General features: G+C 42.8%; 1 protein-coding gene across 3 annotated transcripts in view; it reads right to left on the bottom strand.

The window, feature by feature from the left end:
• LOC141164413 (A-type potassium channel modulatory protein KCNIP1) overlaps positions 1-13,135 on the bottom strand; it is an 858,918-nt gene that overhangs the window by 744,887 nt on the left and 100,896 nt on the right. The window lies entirely within an intron of this gene.

Genomic DNA, 13,135 nt, shown 5'->3' on the forward strand with positions numbered 1-13,135 from the left:
GTGTCAGACTTCTTGTCTCCTGTGGCCTTGCAAAGGATGGGCTAAAAAAGTGGTGAAATGATTCCGCAAAATTGATGTTACCAGCAGATACTGTGGTTCTGTTACGGTTTGAGTGCTGAACACTTGACGGTCCCACGGTTGGCAAGTTGGAACTGTGAGATTCACTACGTGCACCACTGGTATTTTGTGGAAAAGCACATGTAAGATTCTGCAACAGTCTCTGCTGATACTCCTGCATGCGTGCATCCCTTTCTATGGCAGGAATAATTTCTGCAAATTTACTTTTGTACCGGGGATCTAACAGTGTGGCAACCCAGTAGTCAGGATTATTTCTAATTCTCACAATTCGAGGGTCATGTTGCAGGTAGTGCAGCAAGAAGGCACTCATGTGTGTTGCGCATCCAGGAGCACCAAGTCCCTGTTGTGTTGGTGGCGAGGTAACAATCATGCTTCCTTCCTCTGTCCTCTCCCCCCAACCTCGAACAACAGAAATGTGATCAAGGTCTCCCTCATCTGATGAGTCTTCCATCAGTTCGTCCTCCACTTCTTCCTGGGCTCCTGCACCTTCCTCACTAGTTTGGCTGCTACCATGCGCCCTGGTAAAACCATCTCCCCCACCCTCACATGCCTGCCGCCTTGGTGCTGCCGACCGTCTGGACCTTGCAGATGTTAGCCCTTCCGCATACAACTCCTCCTCCTCTACTTCCTCCACCTCCTCTTGTGCCACCACCTGACTCCGAATTCTGTTTAACATGTGCTCCAGCATGTAAATCACCGGAATAGTCATGCTGATAATGGCATCGTCAGCACTAAACATCTTCGTCGCCATTTCAAAACTGTGCAGAAGGGTGCATAGGTCCCTGATCTGAGACCACTCCTCCAGCGTGATTTGCCCCACCTCTGGATCTCGTTGGCCCAGGCTATACGTCAGAACGTATTGCACCAGGGCTTGTCGGTGCTGCCACAGTCGCTGCAACATGTGCAGAGTTGAATTCCACCGGTTAGGCACATCGCATTTTAGCCGGTGAAGTGGCAGGCCCAACGACTTCTGTAGAGATCTAAGTCGCTGAGCTGCGGGATGCGAACGGCGAAAGTGAGCACACAGCGACCGTGCCCTCTGCAGAAGGCCATCTAGTCTGGGATAGTGGGCTAAAAATTGCTGGACAACCAGGTTCAACATGTGAGCCATACAAGGCACGTGTGTGACATTGCCCCGGCGAAGGGCCGCACCCAGGTTTGCAGCATTGTCGCACACGGCCTTCCCTGGTTTCAGGTCCAGTGGAGACAACCATTCATGAAATTGGTTCTCCAGAGCTGACCACAACTCCTCAGCTGTGTGACTCACATTTCCCAGACATTTCAATGTAAAAACCGCCTGATGACGTTGAGCCCTACTGCCAGCATAGTAAGGAGGTGTGCAGGATCCCTTCTGCGCAGTTAGAAAGCTTGTGGCATGACCAGACAGGCTTTGGGTGCAGGTGGAAGACCGAGAGGAGGTTGAGGAGGCAGAAGCAGTGGAGGAACTTTGACATAAAGAGGATTGACGCACAACTCGTGGGGACGGCAAGACTTGGACAGCAGCCCCTTGTCCTGCTGTCACCATAGTTACCCAGTGACCAGTCAGCGACATGTAACGCCCCTGTCCATGCCTACTCGTCCAAGTGTCTGTGGTGAAATGCACCCTGTCACACACAGAGTTTCTCAAAGAAGCGGTGATGTTGTGTGCGACATGCTGGTGGAGCGCAGGCACACCTTTCTTTGAGAAGTAGTGCCGACTGGGCATCTGGTACTGGGGCACTGCGACGGACATAAGGTCTCGAAAATCCTCTGTGTCCACCAGGCGGAAAGGCAGCATTTCTGTAGCCAAAAACTTGCAGATGGTGAAATTCAACCTCTTAGCTTTCTCATGGCTAGGAGGAAATGGTCTTTTACTTGTCCAGATCTGAGGGACCGAGGGCTGGCTATTGTGCTTAGACGGGGTTGATAAGGGTGTCCCCGGCAAACTGCCGGTCTGTGAGGAAGATGCAGGCGGACATGTTAGGTTGCCTTGATCCAAAGGTGGTGCTATCGATGTCGGACAGCGCTCAACACCAATTGGTGTTACCACCTCCAAAGAAAATGATGACCTGCCAATCACGCTGGCTGTTGCGGGTAAAGAGGTGGCAGGTCTGCGCCCCAAAACAGGTGTGACTGCTGTCCCCCCAGTCACAGAGGATGAAGAGGCTGCGGATGCACAAGATATGGCAGACGGTGGTTGGCCCGGCCGGCTAGGCCGCATTGTAGCACACTGAGCTTCCCACTGCAACTTATGCTTCATGTCCATGTGCCGGTTCATGCATGAAGTACTCAAACTATGTATTTTTTGGCCTCTACTTAGCTTTTGCTGACAAATGTTACAGATAACACGAGTTGGGTCATCTTTATCGATCTGAAAAAATGCCCAGGCTATGAAAGGCTTAGCACCCATGCGACCTGAAGAGCCACCACGACTTGTGGTGAGAGGCAGAGTTGTGTTTGAGGATGCAGTTGTTGACGTGCTTCCAGTACTACGTCTCTGTCCAGGAAGGCGCAACCTGACCTCGTCGTCACTAGCATCTTCCTCCACCTCCTCTGCTGACCTCATCTCTTGGCTGACTGTGGGTTGACAGTAAGTGGGATCTCCAACCTCATCATCATCACCCTGTGCGTTATCACACCCGTCGTCCTCAGAGCCAACCTGTTCCTGCCCTGACAAAAAACTAAAGTTGTCGCTCCAATCAGGTATTTGAGTCTTATCATCGTCTTCCTCATTGTCTCCACCAACAGGAGTTACAGTTTGGGAATGAGGGTCTACATTATGGTCAGAACCTTCTGCGTCTGGTCCTGGATCCGACTCATAAAGATTCTGGGCATCAGTGCAGATCATTTCCTCGTGTGGATTCACAGAAGCGCTGGAGTCGACCTCTGATTCCCAGGCTATAGTATGAGTAAACAGCTCTGCAGACTCAACCATCTGTTCTACCTCATACTCAGACGGGCAGCTGGAGATTTGGGAGCTGTGAGGAAGCAAGTGCGATTGGGGTGACACCTTTGAGGACTGGAGTATTTGTGATGTTGAAGTTGATGTGGAGGAGAGCCCACTTAAAGGAGCACTTGATATCCGTTGAAGCACCTGCTGTTTTTGTGCCTCATCTGGAATTTGTAGCGATTGGCGTGGCCGTAAGAAAGGGATCTTATCACATTGTCCGCTAAAAGAAGTAGACATTTTAGTTTGGCTGGAAGATGGTCTTTCTTCTGCAGATGTTACTGATGCTTTAACACCTACCCCACGGACACAACCTTTTTTCCCCTTCCCAACACGCCTATTCCCCTTTCCACCAGCAGCAGGCCTTTTTCCACTCATTTTGGTGGTTAACTAATTAACAACTCTGGAGTTGTTTGCACAAAAAAACAATGGATGGGAACCGAGCAGAGCTGAGTGGCCAAACTGTGGTATTAGGCCAAAACTATTGGCTGGGTTAGATGCAGAAAAAAATTATATTCAATTTGCAACCTGATGGAGGTCAGTATAGATGGACTAATAGAGAAAGTCCCACACACTGCTAGAAGGCCAAATATTTTTTCAGAGCTAGATGCAGAAAAAAATATATTCAGTTTGCAACCTGATGGAGGTCTGTATAGATGGATTAATAGAACAAGTCCCACACACAGCTAGAAGCCCAATATTTTTTCAGAGGTAGATGCAGAAAAAAATATATTCAGTTTGCAACCTGATGGAGGTCTGTATAGATGGATTAATAGAACAAGTCCCACACACAGCTAGAAGCCCAATATTTTTTCAGAGGTAGATGCAGAAAAAAATATATTCAGTTTGCAACCTGATGGAGGTCTGTATAGATGGATTAATAGAACAAGTCCCACACACAGCTAGAAGCCCAATATTTTTTCAGAGCTAGATGCAGAAAAAAATTATATTCAATTTGCAACCTGATGGAGGTCAGTATAGATGGACTAATAGAATGATGCTATGCCCAAAAGATTTTACTTCACTAGGTGCAGTAAAAAAATTGGTATTCTATACACAGGTGGTATATCTTGCAACACAGATAGGCTACTCCACTAACTAACACACTCTGCAATAGGCCAAAAAGGATTAGCTTTGCTAGATTCAGCCAAATGCTGTGAAAAAAGCTTGCACAGCACTGGCACAGACCTGACTGGCAAAAACTGATAGGAACTGATGTAACCTAGTCCTGAAAAGGACTCCAATTACAATTAGTCTTTACTCCCACAATCTATCTATTTAAGAGCACAGACCTGCCTGATAAAAGTCGTAGGAAATGCTGTAACCTAGTCCTTAAAAGGACTGCAATCACAACTATTCCCTACTCCCAAGCTATCTGTAGATTTGTGCGAAAATTGGCTTGAAATTAACAAGGTATAGCGCACACAGCAACAGCGGTGCCGTCTAACACGCAGCTGCAGCAGTGAGAAAATGGTGGCGACGGGGAAAATGGCTTGGTCTTATAGGGCAAGGACATGTGACATACACTGCCAATGACACATGCCCTTGCTTGTGTGAAAAAAAGCACTTCGCTCCGTGTGTGCGCTGCTGATAGGCTGACAGACTGCACCTCCCCACTGTAAATGCGGGAAAGAGGAAAAAAAATGGAGATCTTCATTGTTCCTGCAGAGATCCATCCCCTGCCCCTCCCCCCACCCCGCTGTACACTCAAACTGCACATTAACATTAATTTTCATCATTACTGAGAAAAAATCCAGTTATGATTTTGGTGCACGAACAGTTATCGAACATAACCTCGAACAGCCGAATTTTTCTCAAATTGTTCGTGTTCGCCGAACGGCTCGAACACTGCCCAAAACAGCTCGAATTTGAGATTGGCGAACAGTTCGAGTAGAACAACGCTCATCTCTACTTGTTTTAAAAAAAAGTTGTAGAGTGGGAAGAGGTGTTATTTTTGCCCCCCAAAAAAGCTCATATTTTAATTTCTGCATACTTGTTTTATTATTCCAATGACTAATAACAATGCTGCATGCTGTAGCAACAGAATAGTAGCATACAATTTTTTCTATCGGTTTGCATTATAATTTTTCTAGCCCAATTTCATAACAGTGTGTAAAACCCAAATACCGTGTGTTGTTGCTGCTTCATATGTTCCTTTCTTGCTTCTACCTTCTTACCAATGCAGCTTTTTAGGGTTCTGGAGTTTTGGGATTTTTTGTCAGGGGTTTGGGGAGAATTGAAAAAAAGGTAAAATAAAGATGTTTGAAAGAAGTTTTTGCATAACTGTTTTACTAGTCCAATTTTGAAACCGTATGTGTCACAACAATACTTCTTATTGTTTACGCATGTTCTTTTCCGTCCGTGCACTTAGCCAACATAACATTCTTGCTTATGTTTTTGTGTCAGAGGTGGAAGGGGGAAGGAGAATAGTGTTTAAATAAAAAATAACTTAAAATTGATATTACTTTTTGCATACACATGAAGCCAAATTTAAGTATACAAATGATAACTTTGATCAGAAATGTAAGAAGCATGGTCTGATCTCAAGATTACACTTTCTGACATGATATACCAGTGCTGTTTTACCTGCACTCTTTTTACCATGGCTACATCAGTTTCTGTTTTACCAGACCAATTTGGCAATCGTACATACCACAACTATACTGTTGGCTGTTGCCACATTGGGGTTATGAACTTAACACATACCTACTCATGGGTAATGAAAAAAGGGAAGTGGAACTGGGAAGGAAAAACAAACAGACTCACTGGAGGAATTCAACTGGTCTTTACCAGGCAAGATAAACCCCTTAGTTGAAGGGCTGGAACTCTTAAATCCAAATCCTCATAGAGGTAAAGCCAGCAAGGAAGTGCAGTGAAGAACAAACGTATAAAACCCACCCCAGAATGTGATAGGGCAGACCAAAACGCCAAAGTGGAAAACATCTGTAAAGAAGCAAACCAAAAAGGGGAAACAAAGACAATTAGATCCATCAGTATTTTGATAGGGAAGAAAAAGCAATAGCTCAACAGACACAGAAACTAACCACGGAGTAACAGGTCAGCGAATCGAAGCCCCAAACCAAGCCATTACAGTACCCTCCATTCTACAAGGGGCCACCGGACCCTCAGAAGCACCTACCTACAGACATCACTGATGGAATTATGACTCTGATGGATTTCCATTACTAGACAATCCGCATGAAGATCCTCTGAATAAACCCAAGAGTTATCTTTAGGACCATAACCTTTCCACTTACCGAGATACTCTAGACGACACCTGACCTGCCTGGAACCAAGAAATCGCTCTACCGCATACTTCCAGTCCCCGTCCAAATCCACCTTAATTATGTCTTGAGGACCAGGTGTCCCCTCAAATTTTTTTAAAAGGGAAGAATGGAAAGAATCATTAATCCTCCAGACAACAGGAAGTTGCAACTTAACCATCCGAAGATTTACAATTGTAATATTTTTTTAAGAAACTACAAGTTTAGATGCAAATTTCCTAGACGTGACGTTTAAGCTTGAATTTTTTTAGGAAACCACACAAAATCCCCCACCCTAAAGACAGGAGCCTTCCTATGCCTGTGGTCAGCACTTATTTTGGCCCGTTCACTAGCTACCAAAAGACCCCTTTTGACCTCCTTCCAGACATTAATTGGGAAGAAAATCTCTCCTCCTCTGGCATGGAGGCCTGTAACCCTGTTATTTAGAGCAATCTCAGCAAAGGGCAGAAATTCTACCCAGTCTTCTTGAGTAGAGGAAACAAAACATCTCAAATACTGCTCTACCTCTTGGTTCATCCTTTCTGTTTGTTCATAAGTCTTGGGATGATAACCTGAGGAAAAAGACAGCTCGATACCCAATCTGGAGCAAAAGCTACGACCAAAAGCTAGCCAGAAATTCAGTCCCTTGTACAGAAATGTTTTTGGGAATAACATGCAATTTAGCGATATGAGAAACAAAGAACAAAGTTGGTAAGCTTTTAGCAACATTTGAAGTGAGACCAAATGAATCATTTTGCTAAAATGGTTCCCCACCCCCCACACTACAGTATCACCACTAGAGATAGGCAGATCGATGACAAAGTCAAATGGGTCCACGGCTGAGCCGGAACATCATCAGGCAAAAAATAACCAGCTGGAACTAGATGAGAGGCTTTAGCCCTAGCACAGAATCTGCATAAATAGATATACTCTTCAATATCCCAAAGAGCATTCTGCCACCAAAATGATCTAGAAAGAGATCTCCAAGTGGCAGAAGAAACTGAATGCCAAGCTAAAATGGAATCACGCACTTCATTAAGACGATCTATGCATAAGGAGGGCGGTACATAAAGTTTATTTATAGGTAAACCTTCCGTCGCACTGTCCTGAGAATCCTGAATGCGCTGTCTGAGATCTACCCCCAGAGCACCATCCACCACCCCCTCACTTAGAACCTTGACTGGATTTTCATCCCTCAACTCTTGAACAGTTACGGGATAAAGCATCAGCCTTGACATTCTTACAACTGGGGAGATAAGTAACGATAAATTCAAACTGGGCAAAAAAAAGGGTCCACCAAGCCTGTCTGATATTTAAGCTCTTAGTGGTGTCAATATATAATAGATTCTTATGATCAGTAAAGATAGTCACCTTATGTCTTGCTCCCTCCAACCAATGTTTACATTTCTCAAAGGCTCTTTTAACTGCCAGAAGTTTTCGGTAACCTATATCATAATTGGATTCCGCTTGAGTGAACTTCTGGGAGTAAAAAGCACAAGGATGTAGATGCCCACTATTTTTTTGTGAAAGAACAGCTTCCATCCCAATAGAGGAAGTGTCTACCTCAACAAAGAAAGGCAGATTGACCTTGCATAGAATGAGAAAAGGAAACTTAGAGAAAGCTGTCTTGAGAGCTGAAAAAGTATTTACCGCCTCTGCTGACCAAGAAGAAAAATCAGTTCCCTTCTTAGCCAATCCTTTAACTGACATGACTATAACCGAAAAGTTCTTAATGAACTTCCGTTAAAAATTGCAAAGCCAAGAAATCTCTGCAACGCTTTAAGATTACTCGGTTGAACCCAATCAACAACAGCTTGCAGCCGATCGAGGTCCATCCGAAACACTAATGCAGAAACCAAATGTCCTAAGAACTGTGCCTGTGGTTTTCCAAAATGACATTTCTACAGTTTAGCAAAGAAATGGTGGTAGAACCTGGAGAACCTGTCTAACATGCTCATGATGCTCCTTCTGAGTACATGATTAAATCAATATGTCATTCAGTTAAATTACCACAAATCTACCCACCAGAGAGCAAAAAATTTAATTTATGGCATTTTGAAAGACTGCTGAAGCAGTGGTTAACTCGAACATCATCACCAAATTTTCAAAATGACCTTTAGGCATATTGAATGCGGTCTTCCGGGTGACAAATGTGTACAGTATAAGATTATAAGCTCCTATCAAGTCAACTTTGGAAAACCATTTAGCTCCAGATAGTTTGTTAAAAATGTCAGGTATAGGGGGCAAAGTGTAAGGATTGCAAACTGTGATTCTATTAATCTCTCTAAAATCCAGGCACGGACACAACCCTCCATCTTTTTTTTTACAAAAAAAAACCCCACGATGACTGGAGAGATGGTAGGCCGTATATGAGCCTTAGCCAGACTCTTCTAAATATATTCTTTCAAGGTCTCCCTCTCTAGAAGATAAAGGTTAAATAAACAAGTTATAGGCATTTTTGCTCCTGGTATGAAGTCGATAGCGCAATAATATGAACTATGCGACGGAAGAACATCACACTGAATCTCAGAAAAAACGTCACAGAAGTCCTTAATTAATTCTGGAAGTTGAGTCCTCATTAATGTTGAGCGAGTATGTTCTATTAACCCTTTCGTCGAGTATGCTCGGGCCGAGCTCCGAGTATTTACAGCTGCTCGGTGATGTGTTTAAATCGCTCCCGTGTGCATGATTTGCGACTGTTTGACAGTTTTACTACATGTGAGGAATGTCTATTTCTTACACATTCCTCACATGTAATAAAGCTGTCAAACAGTTGCAAATCATGCACACGGGAGCGATTTAAACATATCTCCGAGCAGCTGTAAATACTCGGAGCTCGCCCGAGCATACTCGGAAAAGAACATACTCGCTCAACACTAGCATGGAAGCCAAAGATCTTGACAGTCATTAAGAAAAGCAAGTGTCAGCCCATGACCTAACCCTTTGAGTCTCCCAATTGATTACTGGATTGTGCTTAATTATCCATGGCAGGCCTAACAGTAACTTGGTAGGTAGAGAAGGAAAAAACATGAATGAAATGGATTCAGTAAGTAACACTCCTACCTTCATACAGTGGCATGTAAAAATGTGGGCACCCCTGGTCAAAATTACTGTTATTGTGAACAGTTTAGCAAGTTGAAGATGAAATGATCTCTACAAGCCCTAAAGTTAAAGATGACACATTTTCTTTGTTTTTTAGGCAAAAAAAAATATATGGTCATTTTTTTAATTTAAACATTACAATAAGGAAAATGAGATAATGCAAAAGTTTGAACGCCCTTGGAGATTTTGTGTGCTCAGATAACTTTGTCCAAGGTTTCAGACCTTAATTAGCCCATTAGGGTTATGGCTTTTTCACTATCATCGTTAGGAAAGGCCATGTGATGCAAATTAGCCAGCTTTATAAAAACCCACCCTCGTCTAACTTTGTGCCAAAACACAGCAGCCATGGGTTCTTCTAAGCAGCTGCCTAGCACTCTGAAAATGAAAATGGTGGAGGCTCACAAAGCAGGATAATGCTATAAGAAGATAGCAAAGCGTTTTCAAGTTGTCCTTCCCTCAGTTCGAAATGTAATTAAGAAATGGCAGTAAACAGAAACAGTGGAGGTCAAGATAAGGTCTAGAACACCAAGCAAAATTTCAGTGAAAGCTGCTCATAGGATTGCTAGAGAGGCAAATCAGAACCCCTGCTTGACTGGAAAAGGCCTACAGAAATATTTAGCAGACTCTGGAGTTGTAGTACATTGTTCTTCTGTTCAGAGACACCTGCACAAATATGGCCTTCATGGAAGATACATCAGGAAAAAAACTCTCCTGCATCCTCACCATAAAATTCAGGCTCAGAAGTATGCAAAAGAACATCTAAACAAATTGATGAATTTTGGAAATGAGTTTTGTGGACCGATGAGGTTAAAATAGAACTCTTTGCCCACAATGATCAATGGTACAGTACAGACCAAAAGTTTGGACACACCTCATTTAAAGATTTTTCTGTATTTTCAAGACTATGAAAATTGTACATTCACACTGAAGGCATCAAAACTATGAATTAACACATGTGGAATTATATGCTTAACAAAAAAGTGTGAAACAACTGAAAATATGTCTTATATTCTAGGTTCTTCAAAGTAGCCACCTTTTGCTTTGATGACTGCTTTGCACACTCTTGGCATTCTCTTGATGAGCTTCAAGAGGTAGTCACCGGAAATGGTCTTCCAACAATCTTGAAGGAGTTCCCAGAGATGCTTAGCACTTGTTGGCCCTTTTGCCTTCACTCTCCGGTCCAGCTCACTCCAAACCATCTTGATTGGGTTCAGGTCTGGTGACTGTGGAGGCCAGGTCATCTGGCGTAGAGCCCATCACTCTCGTTCTTGGTCAAATAGCCCTTACACAGCCTGGAGGTGTGTTTGGGGTCATTGTCCTCTTGAAAAATAAATGATGGTCCAACTAAACACAAACTGGATGGAATAGCATGCCGCTGCAAGATGCTGTGGTAGCCATGCTGGTTCAGTATGCCTTCAATTTTGAATAAATCCTCAACAGTGTCACCAACAAAGCACCCCCATACCATCACACCTCCTCCTCTATGCTTCACGGTGGGAACCAGGCATGTAGAGTCCATCCGTTCACCTTTTCTGCATCACACAAAGACTCGGTGGTTGGAACCAAAGTTCTCAAAGTTGGACTCATCAGACCAAAGCACAGATTTCCACTGGTCTAATGTCCATTCCTTGTGTTCTTTAGCCCAAACAAGTCTCTTCTGCTTGTTGCCTGTCCTTAGCAGTGGTTTCCTAGCAGCTATTTTACCATGAAGGCCTGCTGCACAAAGTCTCAGTTGTTGAAGAGATGTGTCTGCTGCTAGAACTCTGTGTGGCATTGACCTGGTCTCTAATCTGAGCTGCTGTTAACCTGCGATTTCTGAGGCTGGTGACTCGGATAAACTTATCCTCAGAAGCAGAGGTGACTCTTGGTCTTCCTTTCCTGGGGCGGTCCTCATGTGAGCCAGTTTCTTTGTAGCGCTTGATGGTTTTTGCAACTGCACTTGGGGACACTTTCAAAGTTTGCCCAATTTTTCAGACTGACTGACCTTCATTTCTTAAAGTAATGATGGCCACTCATTTTTCTTTACTTTGCTGCTTTTTTCTTGCCATAATACAAATTCTAACAGTCTATTCAGTAGGACTATCAGCTGTGTATCCACCAGACTTCTGCACAACACAACTGATGGTCACAACCCCATTTATAAGGCAAGAAATCCCACTTATTAAACCTGACAGGGCACACCTGTGAAGTGAAAACCATTTCCGGTGACTACCTCTTGAAGCTCATCAAGAGAATGCCAAGAGTGTGCAAGCAGTCATCAAAGCAAAAGGTGGCTACGTTGAAGAACCTAGAATATAAGACATATTTTCAGTTGTTTCACAATTTTTTGTTAAGTATATAATTCCACATGTGTTAATTCATAGTTTTGATGCCTTCAGTGTGAATGTACAATTTTCATAGTCATGAAAATACAGAAAAATCTTTAAATGAGAAGGTGTGTCCAAACTTTTGGTCTGTACTGTATGTGTGGAGAAAAAAAGGGCACATAATTTATGGAAGAGAACATCTCACCAGCCATTAAGCATTGGAGTGGATCAATCATGCTTTGGAGTTGTGTTGCAGCCAATGGCATGGGTAGCACTTCATGGGTAGAGGAAAGAATGGATTCAATGAAATTTCAACAAATTCTTGATGAAAACATACTGTAACACCATCTGTAAATAAGCTGAACTAAAAAAAGGATGGCTTCTACAAATGGATAATGATCTTAAACACACCTTAAAATCCACAATTGACTACTTCAAAAGGCGCAAGCTCAAGGTTTTACAATGGCCCTCACAGTCCCCTGATCTGAACATCATTGACAACCTGTGTCTAGACCTCAAAACAGCAGTGCATGCAAGACAACCCAGGAAGCTCACAGAACTGGAAGAATTTTTCAAGGAAGAATGGATGAAAATCCCTCAAACAGGAATTAAAAGGCTGGCTACAAAAAGTGTTTACAAGCTGTGATATTTTCAAACTGGCGTGCTACTAGGTGCTAACCATGCAGGGTGCCCAAACTTTTGCATCGGCCCATTTTCCTTTTTGGAATTTTTAAAATGTAAAAGATGAAAATATATTTTTGTTTCTTTCTAAAATTAAAAGGAAATGTGTCATCTTTGACTTTAGAGCTTTTAGAGATCATTTCATCTTCAACTTGCTTAACTGTTCAGAACTGTAAATTTGACTAGGGGTGCCAAAACTTTTCCATGCCACTGAACGTACATTCTCGACCTTCATAGTAACGTGACTCTGTGAAAGAGAAGAGTTATCAATTGCCAAAACCTGAATGGGGAGGCCAAGAGAAGAGAAATCATAACCACAGTTTATAGCAATCAAGGAATTTATGGAACTTACTGGTTCACAGTCAGTATAACCCAACAAAAAATAATCCATTACAATCTGGATCTGGAATCAAAGGGTTCTTTGCCTGTGGGTTATGCAAAGTCTGTCTGAAATTAATCAAAACATAAACCTTTTGTAATTTTGATGAATCAAAAACATACGATATCAAAAAATACATTTCCTCTATATCTATGGGAGTGATTTACCATGTGACATGTCCCTGACAGAAAGTTTACATAAGATTGAACACATGTAAACTCAAGATGTGTATACGTGAATATTGTAGAGACATAGGGAAAGCTAAAACCATTGAAAAAGACTTTCTACTGAATACCATACCCAGACATTTTAAGTGACATCTCCAATCCAACCCAACTGTACTTAAAATTAAAGGTATTGATTTGATTTTACTTGGATCTAGAGGCGATAATCTTGGTCA

The sequence above is a fragment of the Phyllobates terribilis genome, unplaced genomic scaffold (assembly GCF_046119375.1).
Source record: "Phyllobates terribilis strain yellow unplaced genomic scaffold, ASM4611937v1 Scaffold_10__3_contigs__length_209671492, whole genome shotgun sequence".
Classification (NCBI taxonomy): domain Eukaryota; kingdom Metazoa; phylum Chordata; class Amphibia; order Anura; family Dendrobatidae; genus Phyllobates; species Phyllobates terribilis.